We start from the raw sequence: 22,278 nt of genomic DNA, 5'->3' as shown, positions 1-22,278 counted from the left end.
AATTTGATCATACTTCTTCCCTCCCCTCTCTGCTCATTGCTTCATATTTCAGGGCATGCTCTAGTGACAGAGACTGTAGGGGTTTGGGGTTTTTTGTGTGTGTATTGTTGGACTCGATGATCTCAAAGGTCCTTTCCAACCATGAAGATCCCATGGTTCTATGAGTCTATGATTTTTTGTGATGTGTATGTGCCATCTTCCTACGTCATTCTCCAAGCTTTGTGAGCAGCCAGAGCAGTCATGCCTTTCTTGGGATGAACAGATGAGTTAGTAGGAATATGTTTCTTTCTACTCTGAATGCAGGTCGGAGCTGGTGAAATGCAGTCGCTGTTCCAGAAGAGCAGAGCATGCGGCTGTAACTTCAGGTTGGCGCAAGAGTTCAGGAGGTTGCATCAAGATTTCTGAAGTTGCTTGTGAGAGACGGTTAAGAGGTGTCTGAAACCATATGGCTCCTGAAACTTAGACGCTTCAGGGACATCACGCTGTATGAACCTGGACCTTTTTTATTTTATTGGGAATTTCACAGGGCATTTCAATTTCTTTGAATGGTGTCATACCGTTCTTTCTACTTTTCATTAGAAACAGAAAAAACGCAGAAGTGACTCTAAGATGTGCGTACAGACACGTCACACTCACATGCTCATGAAAACTTGAAGTTGAAAATCTGTCTCAAGTCAAAGAAGTCCTGAAAGCCCCCACTGAAAACCCAGAGCCATAGAAACTTCTAGCCTTGCAACCTTCACAGAGTATAATTTGTCATAGGTTGAGCAGTCTATTTATAGCTCCTCAAAATGTTTCTAAGAGCGGCGTTTTGCAAACTGCCAAAGGTTTGTAGATTTGTAATGAGAAGAGTTTCTTGATGCACAGGCTTGCCCACATCCAAACCTGTTCATTGACATTTCTATAAGCTGTGATTTTGTAGTTGCTTTGTGTCCCGGAACCCAGTGGGCAAATTTATCACTGGCAAAAGCCCACTGGAGTCAGTGAAGTTACAACAGAGATAAATTCAGGTCAATGAACTTTATTTTAGTGGTGTTCAAAACATTTGCAGTGCTATGCAGATAGATAGCTGTAGGGGTTTTTTGCAGTATCCGATTGTTTAAGGGTGAGCAGACTGAAAAAAATTTACCCTCAAGATGAATTTGTGCTAATTGACTTAAATACATGCAGAACTGCAGTATGGTTTTGACAATGTTATTTTTTGGGCTTTCAGAAGGACTTTAAAAAGAGGCAAAGCACACTAAGCTCTCATGCATGATTTCTATGGGATCGTATTTCCGAAGAGATTTAAGTGAACACCGTTACTTGCTGGCATGATGAACTGGGGGTGGAAGAGAGTTTGGGGATCCAACCACCTGATGGCACAGGCTGTTCTCCTGTAAGCACTGCTGACTCTATACATCAATATGTGTCTGCAGAAGACGAAAATTTTTATCAGTGATAAGGCCAATTTCTGTCTCAAATGATGCTCTGTTATGAATAGTTTTCATCCGTATTTCATTACTATACTTTGGCCGTGTCTTGATTTAGATGGGGTTCGGGTGTATTGTGTGGTTTCTTTGCCGATGGTGGCTATAAATGAGCCTTTTCATCTCGTGCCAAGCTCTACCTGGGCTTAGTGACATGTTTCTGGCTGGGGTCTGCTAATCATGGACTTCAAACACAGTCCGCAGTCTTGAGCTGTGTCTGAAAAGAATCCAGCGAATTCCCTAACAAGGTTATTCTAAACTGCCTTACATTTGATAGTCTACTTTTAGCTGCTTTGGTTTTCAGCACAAATCGAAGGGTTGCTCTGAGACTACTGAGCACCTAACGAGACTGAAGGCAGTTCCAATCCTCGCTGTTCAGGCTGGCTCTGCCCTGCAGCCGCCGGGTGCTGTATTTCTGCTCTCTTCGTTAGGATTTACAGCGTGCAGAGGAAGCCAGCCTTTACTGACTGAAGCAGCATTGTACTGCCTTATTTTATGGGTGGATGAGAGTATTTCATATAGTTTGGTGGCTTGTATGGAAAAGTCGGTCTAACCTTCTCTCTCTGAGAGCAGACAGCAGGAGGTGTTGACATGGGTGAACTCAAGATCTTTCTTGCGCGGAGTCTGTGGCACGGATGCCTTCTGCGTCAATACTGGATTGCTCATTGCTTTGCGCTTGTTATTGACAGTTTTCTGTAGTTAACATGTAAGACTGGATGGTCTGGTCCAGAAAGCAGAGACTGGAGCAGCGTGCGTGCTTGGGAAGGGGAGAAGATACTAAGGGAGTCGTGATTTGCAATTGCAAATGGGGTGGTGGCTGTGTAGCAAAACACCAGCTTCTGGGGCTTGTACATGCTTCTCTTTCCTTATGGTCCTTTTTAACTTGCATCAACTTTCTCCAAACTCCTGACACTCTTCCTAGAAAACTTTGGCATCCTCGTGCAGCCCCAGGTCTGTTCTGGCTGCTGCTTCTTGGCTCTCCGGTGCACTCACCCGGCCCTTACGGTTCTCCTAAGCTGCCGCAGGCATCCATTCACCCTTGCCTCCTCCGTGGTGCTCTGCCAGACCTCAGCGGGCTCTCTTCTGCGTCCTGCCGGCTCCGTCCTTTTTGTACCAGTGGCTGAAATTAAAGCAGTTAAAGGCTCTAGGGCTTTACCAGGCTTTTATGCTGGTTTCTAGCTCCAGTTGAGTTTATTTTTCTTCAAAAATATAATCCACACAGCAGAAACAACATTTGAGGAGTTAGGTTGGTGTTTGTCAAGCGTCAGTGAATTTGAGACGCTTTTCAGGCTAACGTAACAGATCCGTGCAGCCAGTGAGGCTGCCTGTGTGTTGTTTGTGGACTTGGTTCGACTCTGACCTTTCTCCTGGGTTGTAACAGAGTAAAACTACAGCAACGAGTGGGGCTTCAGGGTGACAGCACAGTGTACACCACTAATTTATCTGACAGAACTTTTCAAAGTTTGGAAAGTGATTAGAAACAGTTGTTTTTACTAATATAATTAAACTTGGCTTAAAGCATCAAAGGAGAATCACATTTTAGACTCCCAGGAAGTGCATCAGAGTTTGACGTGATGTGTGGCTTTTAAAATCAAAACATTGAGAATAATAATCTGAATTTATAATGGAAAAGCCTGCTCAGATTCTGGGTTGACAACTGACTGACAGCTGTGTGTCCTCCAGGTGCCACAGAATCCAATATATTTGTATTTTCTCTAACATTTGGTATACCAGCTTATCCCAATATGTTCCACAGAGATAAACAATAAAGTTACAGAGTTAAATAAATAACTTTAGAGATAAGCAACTTTAGCAAAGGACGAAAGGTTTGCTTAGCAATGACATTTAACAGTAGATGGAGATATGCATTTACGTATTCATTTTCCAACAAAAAACAGGTTAGAAATGGCAGTGACACAAAGCGGAGTATCTCTGAAGGGTGACAGATTAGGGCAGCAAAGACACTTGTTTCTTATGACCAATCTTAATGCAAGCCAGTAATAAATCCCACCAATTCCAGTGAGAGCAGAGTGAGGCCAGTTGGGAAATTTCATCTGAAGTATTCAAAAGAGAGAGCCCCTGAACCAAAATAAAATAAACTAAATAAATTATTAAAAAACGAAAAAAAAAAGGCAAAAGGAAGGTGAAAGCGTGCCTGAAGGAGACACAGAAAAGTCAGTTTTGGGTGGTAAAATACAAATGTGCTGAGTTCAAATGAGATTAAAGTTAATAGTGGTCAAGCTAATACCTTTGATACAGAGAAAGAGAAGTACAGTATGTTTATAAAAAGCTTATGCTGTCACGTCCTGATCCTGTAATAGGATCCACTTATGTGCTATCAGCTGTGGTAAAGAGATCCAAAGGCATTTGAACCTTCGAGTAATAAATAGCATTCTTCATCCTGGAATGTACCTGAATTACAGGATATAGAAAATATATCCCAGAAGGGTCTCAGAGCACTAACTTTGCACGTGTAGAAGTTTATCTTGGAATGGGTCAAAAAATAATGTTTTTTCCCCAGTTAACGTGATTTATTCTGCACTGTTGCATATATTGACACATTTTAAAGCTTGCAGTTTAACTGTGATACTGAGATGAGTGACGGGGTTGTTTTCTAGTTACCTTCCCATTTTAAGTTAGAGTAAGAGGAAATCCAGTTAGACACTGTCTTACCAGCGGAGGTTGTATCACACAGTTGCCTCCGATACAAACCTGCTGGCTCTTGTTGGAAGAGCTGGGTTTATTTCATTACTCAATCATTTTGAAGATCTGACCAGTTAAGCGCAAGCTGTTTGATACTCATTCTCTCCAAAATCCAGGGAATCAGTTAAGCATTGCTTCCCCCCCGGCCCCCCAAATGTGCTTCCAGCCCTTTGAAAGTACTGTGTGACAAGGACATATGCATTGCTATAACTTCATCATTGCTTCCAATTGAACTGCCAGAAGAAACAATAATGTCATGAAAGAGCTTGAGTACAAGGGCAGATGTAAACGTCTGAATCTAAGGAGCCCAAGAGATCTTATTTTATAGTGTAACTAGACTGGAGTAGGAGTAATAACAGTAAAAAAAGTAATAGTATAATGCAGCGTTAGCAGCTAGGCAGTTAGACGGTAGCCTGCAACTTAATGCTTTTGAACTTGAGAAGCAGCCTTCGTTAATGTAAGTGCCTTTCTTCGGTGTGCATGTTTTATTTCAAATTGGAAGTATTTCCACTTAATTTCTTGGATTCCACTTTCAGAAATAATTTACTTGTATGCAGCAGCAGCAAGACTTGTGCAGTGTCTTAGCGTTTTCTAACCCGGCAAGATATTAATCATACTTTTGAACCTCGTAATGTAACATTAATGATGTTATGATGGGAATAGTTCATACAACAATCACGGTTAACAAATGCTCTTACTTCCCTTTTCCAAAAACTGTTGCTGATGTTCAGCAACATCACAGTATTCCATGACATTCATCTTAGTCAATGTATTCTTCATTTTATTATTGCCTGCATTCTTTAATTGAGTTGATTTCACAAGGAACTCCATCACACCACCAGCCTCCACCAGATTTCCTACTCACGGACGTTATCACTTGGGTTGCAGTTCTGCTATTTCACTCTTTGTTTTGTTGGCAGGGAAGGAAAGAAAAAAAAGCCTCAAAACAGCTGAGTGCCAGTAGTGCTGGCGACTTCTGTTTTATTTATGTTTTGTGCTGAGCCATCGTGAATGACAAAGTGTGTCTGGGATGGGGCTGTGGGCAATGCTCTAAGTCTTACAGTTGGAAAGGTGCCAGACTTGCTGTGCTACCAATTTTTTACCATTAGCCTTCTGGAAGGAGCGATTCAAAGTCTCATTTTGTTCCCTTCTTCACCAGTGTCACCTTTACAGTAAATTAATGTGAGATCTTTACCAGGGATGGAGCAGACAGGATGAGTTGTTGATCCTACAGTTTCATGACGCGGCAGGAGCAGAGAAACAAATCCCACAAAACATAGGAGCCGGCTTCTCCTGGGATTTGAGCTGTGAGGAATCAGGAGCATCCTTGGAGATAACTGAATACCCTTGCTTTTGGCTGGAGCTGGTGTGGTGGGATTGCATTAAGCCGTGCTGTCCTGAAGCTCAGCAGAAAACAGTGAGCTGGATCCTGAGGACATGGCAAAACGCAGCAGCTGTTGCCTGCTCAGCTGTATGGGGACTAATGTCCAAGGCTGTAATTAGAAGATACACCTGCTAATGAAGTGGTATAATCCCCTGCTGTGTTCAGAGTCTGCTGTGGGATCTTTTTTCCTGCACTTACAGAGGAGGTTGGCTTTGTTTAAGACTTAGCAATAAAAATGCATTTCCCTTGCCTGTTTCACCGCCTTTCTTCTGCCTCTACCGGTAGAGCTCCCCTGCGTTCCTCGAACATGTTTACCCAAGTTTAGTTATAGGGAAAGAGGGAAGTTATGAGACTGCATATGAACATGTTACATATACCCGCGTGTGTCGTACGTGTCCGTATGAGTGCACACACATACGGAGTCTCGACTTCTTAATGGTCATGCTAGCAGTAAAAAATAAAAAAATGTAATATTTAAGCAAGGAGATACGGTTTAAATTGTTTTTAAGTCATGAGACTCTTTAAATATTTAATCTTTTCTATGCCCGACTAATTTCTTCAGTTGCAGTTAGGTTGTAATTAATTTTTGATGAGACAAACTAATACTAATTTGAATATATACTATACTGTAATACTTGCTTGCAGATCTTTCAGCTTCTGGATACCTCTTTTTGCCCTATCTAAAGTTGCGCGTGCTCACCAGTACTGTCATATCTCACCACAAGGCCCGAGCTGCTCCTCAAGCTGTGTGACAGTCAAATACAGGGATGACGGTGCTGGGTCAGTTGAGGGTCCAGCCAGCTCCTGTCCTCACCCTGACGGTGATCAACAGCTGATGGCCAGGGCCAAGGTATAGCAAAGCCTCCTGTGAGAGTCTCCCAGCCTTCACTGATTTGTGGTTTGGGAACGTCTCAAGATAGAAGTGGTGTCTTCAAATTTAATATCTGGTCTGATTTGTTACATCTAAAGTGTATAGTTATTTTGTATAAGTCATGCTTTCTATCAGTAAAGGCCTGAGACTCCTCCAAGGGAAATACTCTCTTTTTACTGGAAAAATGTCTTGTCTGCCTTTTCTGATTAATGAGAACATCTATATGCCTGCTTTTGTGACTTGAAGACTGATCTGGTACCACTTAACTATGTTAATTTAGGAATGCACCTGAATATTTAATCCAGGGCTCCAGAAACTGAATGTAAAAATCTGAAGCGTCGGGATAATGAAAGTAATCCGTAGTTTGTCGGCAGTTACCTCCACACGTCTGATCAAAGGAGAATGAGGGGAGCACAAAATTTTAGAACCGAAACTAACTGAAATTGTGGGATTTCTGGTACATGGGGCATTTCTGTAAGTTCCGACTTGGTTTTGTTTCAGATACAAGCAGTGGCAGCTCCTACGGCAGCTGCGGACTGAAATGAATGTGTTTTTATCAGAGATGCTGGTGTCTGTCTCACTCCGCAGCCGTGGGATGGCCCTGGGCTTGGGCAGTGGCTCCTGCAGCCAACCAGCAGCCCGGGCTCTTCCAGCCCTTGGGATGGCCGCTCACTAGAGCTGCCCCAAGTCGAGGAGGTCTGAGGAGCATCTCAGGAGCTGTGTGATGGGCTCTCCCGGTTCCTCAACTGTGAGAGGGAAACCAGTTGCTTGCTAGGATACTGACCACCAAGTCAGTAGTGGCATACTGAACATGAAGGGGTTTTTCTGCAAAATTGTGCAGGTTGGGGCAAGAGGAAGAGGGCTTGTATGCAACCTTTTTTTAACGCCTGGAAGGTTCTGAGTCAACACAAGTTACAGCTCATGAGAGTTTCCTTGCGTTACCTTTTAGTAGCCTTTTACCTTACTGTATTGCTGGCTAGGAATGGTCCCTGGTGTGCCCGCCTCCCTCTGTGTTTGGGTGATGCGCACCATCAGAGCGTGGAGGAAGCACGTTGCGTTCAGGGTGCAGCATCCCCACCTTGCTGCCCGCGGGAATCCGAGGAGCCACATGGGGGTGAGGGATGTCTGCAATGAGTGCTTGTGTCGGAGAGATGGGATCGGTGCACAATCGTTGCATTTTGTCCTGACCAAAGTTGTTTTCCCCTCCCCATCCATGCCCACACCTCCTGCTACTTCCCGTCCCCCCGCGTTGCCGCATGCCGCTGGTACTCCACGCTCAGTCTGAGTCAAGCAACTGCTCAGCAGCAACGTTTTCCAGCTCGCTGCTGCTGTGCTCTCCTTCTCGTAGTGGTTAGGAGTGAGGGAAGCTTCTTATTTTTGACTTTGCCGAGAGCTGGAAGCGCCCGCTTCTGCCCGTACCGTAAGTTGTGATCCGCCCAGCAGTGCCGGAATTCAGGCAGTACAGAAACTCCAGGCGCATGTACAGCAGCAGATGAAGGCAACGTGCCAACTTCTTACCAAAGAGATTTGCTTCTGGTGAGCACTGGCAAGCTGTACTAAATAGGAGCTTTCAAAAACGCATCTTTTCCAACCTGCGACCAGGCTCCAGCACTCAGCTTGCGATGATGACCTAGTCTGATGATTGTTGCTTCTGCTTCTCAACTCAGCCCATGCTATAGTTAATGCACAAAAATGGAGCACTGATTTTCTTCGGGACTATTTTGCATTACAATTTACGAGCAAAAATTAAAAAGTAATTGTGACTCTGGTCTCTGGAGATAGAAATCCCTTAAAAGCAGTAGAATTAGGTCTTGCTGCTACCTGCAGATCAAACTACTGCAGCATCAGCCATTTCTGTACCCATAAGTCATCCAGCAGCCATTTCAGCTGGCAGTCTGATTTGTCATGGTTAGCCTGGAAGAGGACAGGAACAGCGAAGGTCCACTTTTGTCCTTCGTGTCTGAGTTCAAGAGAGGCTGAAGGTCTGAAAACGTGTACTGAGGACGCAGGGCTGGGCTCCGCCGTCCTGCCTTCTGTTGTGGGTGTCTCACAAGCTGTTCCACTTACAGAGCCTTTAGGAGTGATATGTAACATAAACCCCTTATACAAGGTCCAGTGAAGTAATTAGTGCTAAATAAAGTGAATATAGTTGGCTGTTCTGATCTGTGTGACCATGCTTGCTGTGTGGACTTTTGCTAAAAAATTTTTATATATATATATATATATATATATATATGAAGCAGTATGATGCTAACTCTCAGTATGGGTAGTTTTACACGCTGATTACTGAAATCTTCCTTCTTGCAAGCCCAAAAGCTAACGGGTTTTCCAGATAGCTGTAACCTGTTCATGGGTTCAGGATTTTTTGTGAAGATATAATGGGATTTTGTGGTATTTCGAGCTGCCACAGGCAGCTCCTGTGTAGGAGACCTCTAAGAAAGAAATACGTCTGTGTATATATACATTTTTTTTTTTCCTTTGCTCTTTTTGCATTTCTAGGCAAATTTAGAGTATGTTCGCAGCTGCAGTGTTCAGTTAATGTTAGAAAAGCGTCTCTGAGCCTGGTTTAAGGACACAAACCACCCAGCGTGTATGTGTCTGACCTACGGAGGTGGAACCCTGCTCTGTGCTCGGTCCTCGCCTGCTTTGTGTGGCTCTGCCTGGTCTCGCTTCACAGGCTGAGTTGACCAGGTGGGGGAAGGACGGCCATTTGAGTGTTTTCCTCTATGCCAGGAATTAGGGATTATTAACGCAGTGGCAGTAATGAACACTTGAACTTCTCGGTGCTTCTCTCAGATGTTTGGCTGGTGGCAGCATTGCTGCCAGGTGGTCATCTCCATCACTGTTTTCTCACCTGTGAGGCCCCATCTCCATGCTCGGTGCCAGGGTCTGTCCTCTCGGAAACACCGAGCGCATCCAGCGGTGACAGTGAGCTAGAAAACGTGGCGATGCCAAGCCCCCACCCTCCCAGGAAACCTCAGGCCATTTACCTGTCTCTGACAGTTGGTTTGGAGACTGAACTTCGGGAACTCGTTGTTGAGTGCTGGGCTGACAGTCACCACATCCCATCATCTGTGCGGTCCTGATGCGATTGCCTGTCTAGAGCTTTGAATTCCTTGAATGAGAGTCATTTTAACAGTGCAAAGTATTAAGACTGAGGCTGTGTCTCTGCCTTTGATATGAAAGTCCTGTTATTCTGCAGAAATGCCATAACGAATTACAATATTCCCTATGGAGAAGTGTATTACTTACTTATTAAGATACCAGACTGGAATAAAAAGGAGCTGGGCTGGCATTCATTTCCTGGTGAAGGGGCAGTATTAAAGTGCTGTAAAGCAAGTATAGCTTTGCACCACAGCTCTTGAATTCAAAGATTGCCCTCTGAAGGTGCCACGCATGATGGATTGTCACAGGCTCTTTGTCCTGCCTTGACATTTCATTCCTATCCGATGTTGTCTTATGTTCTGCTCTGAATCTGCCAAGCAACTGACCCCAGAATTTAATGCCACACCGTCTTCTCTTCCCTTTTTCTGAACAGCATCTTTTGCAGCTGAGGCTCTGAAGTACTGGAGGACACTGCATCTTCCTCAGGGACACGGGCAAGGGGGAGCTGGAGCCTCTGGGGAGCTCAGAAAGGAATTGCGGCTGGTGGTCGCCTGAGGGACTTACCTTCACACCAATGTTGCTCTGAAACGAGTTGTGTCCAACATTCAGGTTTGGTAAGGTATGTAATTTTCCCCCTGTTCTTGTCTTTTTGCTCTTTTCTGAATATCTACATATGGGGACAATAGAAAATTAGCAGCCTTCGTGTTTATTGCTGTATATGTGCCATGGTCGTACTGCCTCCGCAAGTAACCTTTGCTGTCCCTGAATCTGGAGAGCGTCCATCAAGAATGAAGTGTTTTCAAAGTCTTGGGCTTGAGGGGGTGCGTGTTTGTATCAAGTGCTTTATTGAACAGAACGCTCGCTGGTGGTTGTGTTTTGCTGTCGGTGATGTACACTTGGTGATAGACATCCGCATTTTGAAAGTCCCACTTGTTGTGTTTCGCTAATGTCTGCAGTTCAGGGGGTCAGAGATGGGGAAAAAAAAAAGGCACTGAAGTAGCCCATTTGTAATACAGTCCTGGGCTTTTCTTTGTGCTTTGTATATTCTCATTGTTTCCCAAGGACAGAAATAATACCAATTCCTTGCATAATCCTATGTGCCCCCTTTGTTGTGTAGCACTTAAAATTTTTGTGGGCGGAGGTTCCCATATCCACACAAACATCGCCTTGGTTATGCTGTAACTGTAGCAAGGCAATACGCAACTATCTTTTAACAAGAAATTGAGGGCCAGGACTTAAGGAATGCATTGTGCACAAAGCTTGTGCTATAGAAGCGTTTAGGGTAATACAGCCTTTGATTCTACGGTTTCTTTTATCTAGGCCAAGTTATTTCTGTGAAAGCAAAGTCTGCTGATAAAAAACCTCACCAGATTTAAAGTATTGGTTCCCAGATCTCAGTAGAATGGTATCAGATGATGCTTCCCTTTTTCATTTAACACATGGGTATTGGATTCTCTTCTATGACTGAACCAGCAGTATAGTCTTGTTGGGGAAAGTACAGCAGCAATATAACACCTGCACTTGGTGTTAGTGGAGGGGGGGAAGAAAAAAAAATTCGAGACTTATTAAAAGAAAAAACTGAGGCATCCAGATGCACGTGCATTCGTTCTCCTGCTTTTGATGTGGTTGCACCAGTAGTGTGTTACCTCTGGAAACTGTAGGCTCAAACTCTCACGCTTCAGCAGAGCTCTGCTGGTCTGGAGCCTGCCCGTCTCCAGGGATCGCAGGAAAGTTTGGTGGCAATGGCTAAAATTAGGTGCTTAGCTTTTAAATGTTGAGGGTCAAGAAAGGCCTGTTCCAGCCACAGTGTATGCTGTTAACTCGTGCAGGCATTTCAAGAAAACAACGCTGTTGTCAGGGAGGAGAGATTCCCATCATTAAACCCGCTGCAGCGCTTGCTCCGTTTGTCTGCCTGCGCCGGTGGCACCTGGTTTCTGGAAGAGCAGGTTGTTAAACATTGCTCCTGCTTTTGTTATCATCTTCACTTTTGTTTATTTCCAAGCTGCTGCTCTTGTGATTATAATACCTAAAGGGGAAAGCTGTAGGAGAGGTATTTCATAATCGAGAGGGCTTCTTGACTCTTGCAGAGAAATATTTTGCACTGTTATACTGTGGAAATCACGGCGATTTGTTTATTCCCTGTTTCTGTGTGGGATTTGTAGGTGAAAGCATGTACTTGCGATGAGCGTATGCGCTTTTCTTGGTGCGTAGGGTGTCCCAGGGCGTGCAAGGATCCGTGCCAGAGCGGTTGGTTGCTGGCGTGACCGTGGTGCTGTCCCTGCCTTGGACAGGGTGGTGGTTACACCAGCTCCCCACGTCCTTCCCACCTGAGTCGGTCCTGACTCTCGCTCACGGTGTTGGTTCACGTCTCAGGCTGCAGCGTGAGTGTCACTCCGGTGCAGCGGCTCTGCGGGACTTTGCAGAACCTCACAGTTTCAGAGGACAAAGAGCATTTTCCACATGTGAAACTATTGTTTGGGCATTAAACTCTAGGATGGACTTTGGTTATATTTTTTGCGTTTTACTTTGTGACCGTCAGAGCTAAAAGCTTGGTTCTTATTTTAGGAAAGCTCACATATTTATGGAAACTTGATCTTTAAGAAGAACACTGCAGATTGAGAAGCTTGTGCTGAAGTTTAAAGAGTTGCCAACACTGCTGTTACTCATTCAAATAGTTGATACCCGTTTTTATCCTGATGCAGTGAAATAATCCTTCAATCCTTTCTCTTCATCTTGGGGGCTCATGCAAACTACTGGAATAATTGGCTGCTGTCAACTTTATCTGTTCCTGTGACACCTTCGTAAGGGAGAAGTGCTACTTATCCCCAGTTTATAGATGGCGAATAAGGAACAGAGTCACTTTGAGCTCACTTTTAAGCGGTAAACATCTATCTCTGATTTGCCCGCAATCACAAGTGCAAAAGGTGCATCAGATGCCCACAGCTGGAGGCATGGAGATAGCCTTGGCTGAGCAGCTGAGCCTGTAGGGCAAAGCACCAGATTTGGATGTGGATCCATTTGAGGTCACTGTTCCCGTCGGAGCCGGTTTCTTCTATGTGTCCCATTCTCCCAAATACAGAGGTTTTTAATTAAGTCATTACAGTAACACCAAATGACACGAGGACCCACGTTTGTTCCGTATCTCTGCTGGGAACAGCAAGATATGTCCGAATAATGTCAGCTGAACTCACTCATCTTTGCAACGGGAGGTTTGCTCATGTGAGGCAAGCGCATTCCCTTTTAGCAGCATTTACGCAATTGTGGTGACGGTAATCTTATTGTGTAAGGAGTTATTTTAAATGGATCTGTAGGTTACATGCGGAGTAATATTTTTTCTTAAATTGCTCATTTTTTAGATTAGTAGAATCCGGTTAGTAAAATGCTCTGTTCTGCTGAAAAAGCACGTTTAATAAATATGTAAGAGAAAAATTTTAAGTAGCCATTAAACATAGTTAATAAATTTTATCTTGCAAGTAGAATTGGAAAAAACCCTGTTCATTTAATGGGTTTTATGGATCTCATAGCAATTAATTGTCTTCATTACATGGACATAAATCCTCAATGTAATTCACCTTTTTCAGATTAATTGCTTTGGAACTTTTCCCTTTGCTTTGTTTAGGCTGTAATATTATTTCAACTTTGCGGAGCAGTGGGCAGGTGTCTTTTTCTCACTCCCTACATTATGTGGTCTGATAAAAAGTTACTATTTCTCTCTTCAAATCTGTCTTGCTTCTTACGTGATTTCGTTTATGAAATCAGAAAGAAACACTGATTTTATGTGCCTCTAGGTTTGGATGTCAAAGGAAGACCTTAATGCGACTTTACGATGGCTTGACTGAGGGGTGCAGGTCTACGGGCTGTGGGTGAAAACGTGTCAGTAAAGTTGTCCTCCTGTGTTACTGAAGGGAAAGTTCAGTCGAAGCATCATGGGATGTCTGCTTGAATTCCCAAAGTTAAATTCAAAGCTTTGCTTTGAATAAAGTCTTTATTCTTCTTGGCTGAATTTTGCACACCAAACAAGAAAACAGGACAGCATGTAGGGTCACTTTTTACATATGTTTTTATCACTGCGCATGCTGAGCTTGTTTGTATGACTAATATTTATGTAAATATTTTCTAGTGTTTCTCTGAACTATTTTGCCAGGGTGAGGAAATAAAATGGCTATTATGTTTGTATGTTTTGTTGCAAGATCAGCAGACTGGCTGTTAACATATCAATTCCCTTGATGACACCACTTCTGCAACCCTATTCACTCAACTTCTCCTGACAGGGCTTTTATTGAATCCATCAACCTGACACATATCAAAGCACAATTTCTGATAACAAATATCTTGGTGTAAAATGAATTAAAAAGCTGATATCGGCAGCAGAACTGAGTTGAATTTCTGAAAGAAAATAAGAAACTCCAAAACGAACATGAGATTCTTAAGATACCAGTCACAGAACGGTAGTATAATAGTCCTTCACCTGTACTCTTGAAGTACTGAGAAGTCAATGGGTCTGCCCAAGGTCATACACACGGGCTTGTTCCTGGGCTGCCAGCCTGTGGCTCTGCCTGCTGGACTCTGATGGTTGTAGTGTTGCTTCAGAGAGCATGATGAAGTAGTTAATTTTCTCCTGGAGACCTTTCTCCTCTGAGGACCAACAACCTCCTTGTAATTAGTTTGCACTCTAGTCTTTCGGAAATTTGGAGACTGAGGAGTGGGAAATGCTAACCGAGGTCTGAATGGAGTTGCAGCTTCTTTCTCTCAGAAGACGCAACAGTTTGGAGCCCCGTGTCCTCTGCAGAGCTGCTGCTTGGCAGCCCCTGGACCACGTCTTGGGCAGAGTCCAGCTGGGGTGGAAAAGGGCACGTGTTTCTTTGGGCTGCAGATGTTTTGAAATTGCCGGTCTCAAAACCTTCTTCTGAGAACACGTTTCCGTATCTGCTTGCAGCCTGCTCCTGTCTGTCTCGCTCTCCCCATCTGGCTTTTTTATCCCCTTTGTTTTTGCATCTCTTAAATGATAAGCGGCTCCAGGCAGGGCTGCCTTTGCACTGGCACTGTTCTCACTGCGCCCAGGCTCGCTTACCTCTTAGTTTTGGCTGGCACACGCTATAAAGTATTAGCTAATAATAATCATGCTTTTTTGCTCCGTGGCACGTCTCCTCTTTGGATAAATATCCACTGGCAGCTTGCAGCCTAGCAGAGAGGAAGAGGAGGGTGGCCAACAGTTGATGTAGAAAATTAATTATGAACTACCATCCTCCTGCCGCGTGGTTCAGACAGTTCTGCTTTCCAAGCTTTGCATCCAGCCTCGCAGAAAAAAAGGAGGAGAATACTGCATTTTCTTCCTCGAATAGTAGGAATGTTGCCAGAACAAAGCTTAGCGGAGAATGTCACACGTGGGACTGATCACTCAGGATGCTCTAGAGCCTCTGCTGCTCTGCCTGCAGCTGTGACACCACCCAGATAGTCATTTTTACCTTTCGTTGGACAAATGTTAGCTTAATTGCTCATCCTGGTTGATCAAGGCCTGTGTGTGATAGGGAAGTCGCCCGTCTCCCAAATGCAGTCAGGGAGCAGCATTTTGTGTTTCTTGATAGTGGTGACTTGGTAACGTTCGGGTTCATATGAGCTACAGCTTGTTATATTTTCATCCTTCAGGATGACATATTTATTTCATAATGAACCACAAAAACTGGCCTGTGATTTAGAGGGGGGAGAGTTTGACAGGCACCGTGTAGCTCTGGGAATGTAATTACCTAAAGGAGCAGTTCTGTCCCTGAACAACCTCTGTCTTAAGGATCACAGAAATAATTGCTGGAAGCCCCGGCACCGTGTGTACTTGAGGAGCCGTTCTGGTCTCATAATTGCGTGCTGGGTCCTGCTCGCTGGAGTTGAGCATCGCAGAGCCAGCGCTGCACAATTTAAGTGCCAACGATGCCCGCCCTTAGATAGCTCCGTAGGATGCATGAAAGAGCCTGAAAGAGTTTGGATCTTGGAAAGCCCTGGCAACTTTTCTAAGTGTCTCTTTGGGGCTGAGCTATAGAAATGAGCGTTTGGTGTAACTGTCCTCACTGAAGTCTCAAGGATACTGAAGTGTGGGATGGAAACAGCCTTGAAAAGCCACAGCAGTAACTGGTGTGAAGTGTTACGGAGATACTTTGTTGTATTAACAGCGTCTCTTTAGACCAGAAAAATCCTTTAGGCTGTTCAGGTTTTCAGTTAAGGTACCAGAAATCTCTACTTTGCACATTTTTATTATGAAATTCATTGTCACGGTTGTTGACAGTTAACTGAGGGGGGGTGTGTGTGTGTGTGCTCTAAGAAATACCTGGGATTTTGTGAAGGACCAAATTGGTGCCCAGTGGAAGTCACTGACTCAAATCATGATGGTGTGGCTTCTAGTTTCCCCTTCCTGAGCTCTACCTCCTCATCCTCACAAACCTCTCTCTAGTGCTGTCATGCTGATTTTTTTTTTTTTTTTTTTTTTTTTAGCCAGGAGACTGTATTTGGAAGCACAAAACTGTTGTACAGGTTCTTTAGATGTGCTGCAAATAATTATGAATATGTTTAATGAAGGGAAGCTGAAACGTACTGAAAACATTTGGAAATATGAGAGAATGTGTGCAGCCAAGCGTTAGCTGTGAATGGAGAGTTCTTGTTGGCATCGTTTAAGGGGAGCTTTCCAGCTTGTAGTTTCTGCGGTGAATATACAGAAAACGGCAAAAACTAGAAAGACAGGGTACCTGAAGGTGAATGGGAGGAGCAATGGCTGCCGTTCACCTCTGGGAGCAAAGGGACGGTGCAGTGAGCAGCATTTCTGTTGATGGGCTGCAGCCCCCATCAGTCTTTGCCTCCCAGTTACCGGGAAGGGGCCAGCAGAGACCCGGCTGGCGCTGGCGCCCTCTAAGCAAGGTGACGTCCCATTCCTTCACCACAGCAAATGCCTGCTTTTGTTTTCTCCTGACTACTCAGTTGATAAAAAGGAAGATTAATTATTTTTTTTTTCCTCTACTAGGTGGGGTAAATAGCTCCATTTATATCTCATCAAACAAGCTTGATGCCTTTTGACAATAGTGGCCATATGCCTTTTCTCCCACCTCAGGAGCCAGCCCCTGATCTTTTTGGAGACTTTCCTCTTCCTTTTTTTCCTCAATGCTGTTGTGCTTTCCAGTCTTAATGTCATTTGAGAAGGAACTCTGTGGTTTTCATCAGGTATTGTATAAAGACATGGGCTGGGGGACCAACAAGTTGATGTGCACTCAAATTGTGTTGTCATGATGCCATAACCCACGCAGATGGAGAAGCTGAGAACCAAAGCATTCAGTTGCATAGTCTGGTAGACTAGAAACTGGTGCCACCAGTTTGGGATGAGTCCATATGAAGGGTGGCAACAGGAGTGGGCTGGGAGCACTCAGTAGCGGTTGCGGTGCTTTGGGCAAGCACCATGCGTTTGTTGGGTTGGAGAACAAGCATGCCGTGCACTGGGCTGGCCTTTGTTGAGAAGGGGGATCAATTGTATGAGTGCTGCTGGGAATAAGGAAGCCCCTCAGCCTCCATATTGATAGGACAAGTGGTAATGGTTTTAACCTAAAAGAGGGTAGATCTAGACTAGATGTAAGGAAGACATTTTTAATGATGAGGGTGGTGAAACACTGACACAGGTTGCCCAGAGAGGTGGTAGATGCTTCATCCCTGAAACGTTCAAGGTCAGGTTGGACAGGGCTCTGAGCAACCTGGTCTAGCTGAAGATGTCCTTGCTTATTGTAGCAGGGTTGGACTAGATGACCTTTAAACGTCCACTCTAACCCAAACTATTCTATGAGTTGTGTTCGTGTGTGACCCCACATGGTCGTACCATACACCGTCCCCTCTTCCATGAGGGCTGTATGCTCCTGTTGGCTGTGCTGGAGCTCTTCAGGGAGGGTGGCCAGGGCAGTAGGAGGACATCTAGCCATACATGCATTGCAGTTCGCTCAGACTAATGTCTCCTTGTTTTAGAAAGTTTCCCTTGCAATGCCCTTAAAAGAAAAGGTGGTGAAACAACAACAAAACAAGTCTTTCTCATTAGGAAGGCTTGTAGGCACCTCTCCTTGGCTCAGGAGCAAGGGAAAGGGGGGTGGGCAGCCCCGCACTCTGCTCTCTCTCTGTCTGGGAGGAATTTCTAGTTGTTAATGATTAATTCAAACGTTTCTTGTCATGAGTACAGTGTGCACAGAGTGATAAATCTGTGGTGGGTTAGAGGTTGAGGTTGCTCAGTGCTGACAATTAGTTTGAGCCACAGGCTTTGCTTTCATTGGCATTTTCACAGCATTAACCCAGACCTTGTCAATTAAAATCCAGACACATTTTGATGAGGGACATCTTCTTCTAATGATAATTGTAATAATATCACTTTTATTCATTTAAAACCTGTCAGGCAGGCCATGTTTCCTGGAAAATAACTGCCCAAGTTTCACATTGCCTAAATAACTAGGAAGTATCTTTCAGCTTTTTTTGAGCTGACATTTCATCAAAAATAACTAAAAGCAAATGAGACTATAGCCGTTCGTCTTTGAACACTAACCAACTACGATCAAGGTAATTTGACTTTATCTGCTAAAATAAGCAGGTTTATTAGCCTTTACTTTGGAGGCTAGTAAACATTTGATAATTGCCTTTAGTTGATGATGGGGGTTTGCACTATTTATTATTGGCTTTTCTAACTATTTGACAGCATAGCCCCAGAGCACGTCTAAGGCAGCGATCCATTTATGCAGCTCACCTGTTCGTTAGGCAGAGGAGGAAGCCTGGGTGTAAGAGTTGATTAAGGAACTTAGGCTGAGTTGCACAGGAATTCTGCAGTAGAATAAAACCCAGAAATCCTGTTTCTGTTCTAGTACATTAGCTGCAGTGGTTTTTTTATGTGTCTGTAAATATTATATTTAGAATCTCTGTCAGGCCATAAAAATGAGTATTTAATAGTTGGAATGGGAGTGATATATCAGATACCAATTGAAAATCCATTGTGGTTTTATTTTAGCATGGCATGAAAAATAACAAAGCGAAAATCACGTTTAGTTTTGCATGGAAAAATACTTTTCATTTTTCTGAGAGGTGGTTCGTAAGTGAAATCCTTTATGAAAAACTAGAGCGGGGAAGCAAAAAGCTGTATCAAGTGAGACTGTATCTAGATCTTACAACGCGTTCAGCCTGTCCATATGGGTGGAAAGTGCTGCACTTCTTTTTATTGAGGTGTTCCCTTGTTTCTCTGCTAAGACATGGATTAGCCAGGTCACATTGTTTTTCACCTCATTCCTTTAAAGTCTAGGTTCTTCAAATAGTCAGCATTTGTGTATTTAAAAACTCCTCAGCGTAGGAGAAGGAACTCTGATTAATTAAAAGCACCTCTAGGTGATGCCATAATATAAAAAACAATAAGCCTGCCTTATTTCTGTAGCAACTGGAATAAAGCTACCAGTTGTTAGGAGTTCAAAATTCAGGGCGCATAGCATGGGCTCTGAGTAGGAAATCCAGGCACAAAATATTGCATTGAAAAAAGGTTGAGGGATAATAACTGAGAAGTAAATGGACTTTGTGCTGCTGTGACTGTACTCTGAAAGTTAATAGTTGTGCTTTTAGTAAATACAAATACTTATTCACCTCCGCTCTGGTGGGGCTTTTTTTCCCCCCTTTCCAGTGTGAACTGGCAAGCCTGTAATCTGCATTCTGGCGTGTATAGAAACGGCACTGACAACAGCATAGCTTGAAGGCTGTAAATATTATCACGTATTTTTCCAGCGAGCCTTTAGCCACTGAGCTATGTGTTTATGTCTCTCATTACTCTCATTTTTTTTAAGAGTGCATTTATAAGCATTAGAGGGGATCGATAAAACCTGACCTACCTTTGCAAGTTAAATAGGCCTTATTTGAAACTACCAGGCTTAAAGAGATTCAGATCTGCTAACGGTGATTTAAGAGCAAGCCAAGTCCATTTACATGCCAGTTCTTTTCCACTTCTGAGGTTTGAATCGCATTGGAAAATTTGTCACTTTGCACGTTTAGGCATTGAAGTTGCAGCTAACACTTTATCAAGCATGCCATTATGTAGGAGCTGCCTTCTTACCTTGCAATTCACTATATCTTACTCAAAAAGTAATGTAATTAATAGATATGGAACGTGCCTAACTGCAGAGTGACGTCTCTATGAACTTTGACTTTAAGCAGTATTTTCTACTGGTTGGTTTTGGTCTTTGAGAGATGTCCAAGGGGTAAAAAAGAGTGGACAAAATACAAAGACATTGAGGAGAGCTGAATTCTAGCTATAAAGATCTATGTTCATGATGTTCCTGGTACAAAGATAAAATGCTCAGCAACAGATTTTTGTGGGTTTTTTTGTTCTGCAGGTGGAGTCGTTTTGAAGATTTATTCCACAGAGATCTCACTTTGAATATTAGTATGTTAAGAAGTGTTCAGGAGAAGCTTTTGAAAGGGAGACAACTCTTCGTGCACCCAACTCTATCTGGTTTGGTCCCTCGGCCTCTGAGAGCAGCTTTGGAGGGGAGCTCGGTGCTGCCATTTCTCCTGCCCGTCTGTCCCACCCCACGCCAGCTGTGCGCACTGCGCTGGGCTGCTGCAAAACAGCCCTTTCGCCATTTACTGCTGATTTTCTCACTTGTTGTTTAACCCTTTGATGACAGCGTGGAAGTGGAGGCTGGAAGGGCAGCGCTATGCCACAGCACGGGTCTGGCTGGGCACGAGGAAGGGATGGATTGATGCAGTCTTTTATTTTCCCATCTCGTGACTTTTAAGCATTTAATTTAAGAACCTGAAAGCCATACGGAGTGGTCCTGTGTTATGAAAGACAAGTTTGGTGACACAAATTAGTATCGGCTTAAAATTAGTCTGAAAGGTGTAGCAATAAGTAGGTCATTGAGGCAGACGTGCTGAAATAAAGCCTTCCAGCAAGAATGCTCTATCCTACAGATGTTCTCTCTGTTACGGAAAACTATTTTAAGATATTTTACATGTTTTTATGGGGCTTGTTTGTCATAGCCATCCAGCTGTCTGTTGTGCTAGTTCTTATTACTGTGGTACGTGGTGTGGTGCCTCCGGAGCTTCCAGCTGAGATCGGGCACAGTACGTGCATTTACTGAGAGGGTGTCTCAGGTTCACTAGAAAATTATGTGCCAGCTCCTCCTCCTCTCCTCTGCACGGTTCAGATTTAGAGCAAGAGGTGCGTGGACTCAGTAGAAGCCATCCGAAGGCACTGTTGCTCGGGTATTGATGGATGCCTCTATTGTTTGACATGTTCTTTTGCTGTGGTAGTTTCAGCTTTAGACTTGTGTGCGTGCATGCCCATACTTTCTTGCAGTAGTTATTAATAAACATTATTCCTAATGAGCCGTTTGTTTCATAGGTGGTTTTATCTGTCTCTGTGACCTGTTTGAGTCCTTTTATGCTCAGTGCTAGAGAGCGAGGTCGTACGTGACAGTGCTTGGCCCAAAGAGGTTTTTTTTTGTGTTAAAAACCAAAGTATAGTGGGTGACCGAGCTGGATTTGCCAGCAAGCGTGGAGGCGACAGATGGAGCACAGCGGCGGCGATGAAGGATGTGCAAAGCTCCGCGTGTTGCGGGGCATCGATGATCAAAATTCCTCTTTGTTGGGGTGCAATCAGGGATTTGGTTTGCGGAGACTAACTCCTGCCTTGTTAACTACTACTTCTTGATTATTTCTGTCTATATCCATCTGCTGCCTCTTTTTTGTCAGAGCTGCGAATTCCTTAGGGTTCAGGCAGCATTTTATTGTTGTGTTTGGGCAGTACTGAATGTAGTGGGGTCCTAGCCCGGGGTTAACGCTAGTAGCTATTAGCGGTGGCATTTACACATGAAAATAAGACATGGGAAAACAATTATTTTCACGTTCTGATTATCTTTATTTGTATTCCAACATCCTCTTGAGTCTCTGAAACGGAAAACTTATTTAAATAAACGATAGATGATTAAAATTATTATTATAATGTTCTCTCCCACAAATAGTTCCATGCAGGAAATGCAATTTTTTTTCGGTATGTGGTTGTTTTATATATACATCTATATTAGTCTGGCAAATAGATCTCATCCTACAGCCTGCTGGCTGTTGCTTTCCTAGGTGCTTATTCATATTTTAATATAGCTCTCCTGTGTATTTGCATACATAAATACACACTTGTTTTTAACACCTGTTGGCATCCTTTAATTATATATTGACCCTGGGGCTGTTGGCTTTGAGGTCTGCGCTGCTGCAGGTAGCTGGGTGTTATGTATTGTTCTTTTTTCCCAAGACCTGAGCCCGTTCTGCGCTGACCTGCCAGCTGAAGTTTACCCTTCTGGCGCAACGCCACAGCTAAGTGCCTTTCAGCGAGTTCTCGGCTATAATCCTGAGCTGATTCTGGGATGCAATTCACTGCTACGGTTATCATATCAAAAGGGGAGCGATTTACATTTCCTGCACGTCCCGGTATTGCCAGCCTCGGGAATGCTGCAGAGAGAAGTTAACACAATTTGATAAAATAACGAAAACGAGCCTATTTACGGTGTTGCATCTGACGCTGTGGAGGAATTTGATGCAGACACAAAGTTGGCACTAAGTACAAATTTAGGCTGTGCACGGAGATTAGTTTTGGGGCTTTTTTTGGCTCCTGGGAAAAAATAGAAAGATTGTCTCTGAAGGCTGAATGTGTGGAGAGCCTTACGCTCGCCTTTGTGCACCCTTCCTCTTTATCTTGATTTCTTATTGTATTG

The 22,278-nt window shown here is 43.8% G+C and overlaps 1 protein-coding gene across 9 annotated transcripts in view; it reads left to right on the top strand.

Moving 5' to 3' along the window:
• Window positions 1-22,278, top strand: part of SGCD (sarcoglycan delta) — a 352,976-nt gene that overhangs the window by 124,158 nt on the left and 206,540 nt on the right. For 7 of the 9 annotated variants that reach the window (XM_054217450.1, XM_054217448.1, XM_054217454.1 and 4 more), the window contains one exon: window positions 9,966-10,151. The exons of 1 other annotated variant lie outside the window; for it this stretch is intronic. The gene's annotated coding sequence lies outside the window, so the exon portion shown is untranslated. Of the gene's footprint in view, window positions 1-370; window positions 485-9,965; window positions 10,152-22,278 lie in introns of those variants that run through there. One more of the 9 variants, XM_054217451.1, reaches the window with a different exon arrangement.

This window comes from Rissa tridactyla, chromosome 11 (genome assembly GCF_028500815.1).
Source record: "Rissa tridactyla isolate bRisTri1 chromosome 11, bRisTri1.patW.cur.20221130, whole genome shotgun sequence".
NCBI classification, from domain to species: Eukaryota; Metazoa; Chordata; class Aves; order Charadriiformes; family Laridae; genus Rissa; species Rissa tridactyla.
This window is presented reverse-complemented; position numbering and strand designations above follow the sequence as displayed.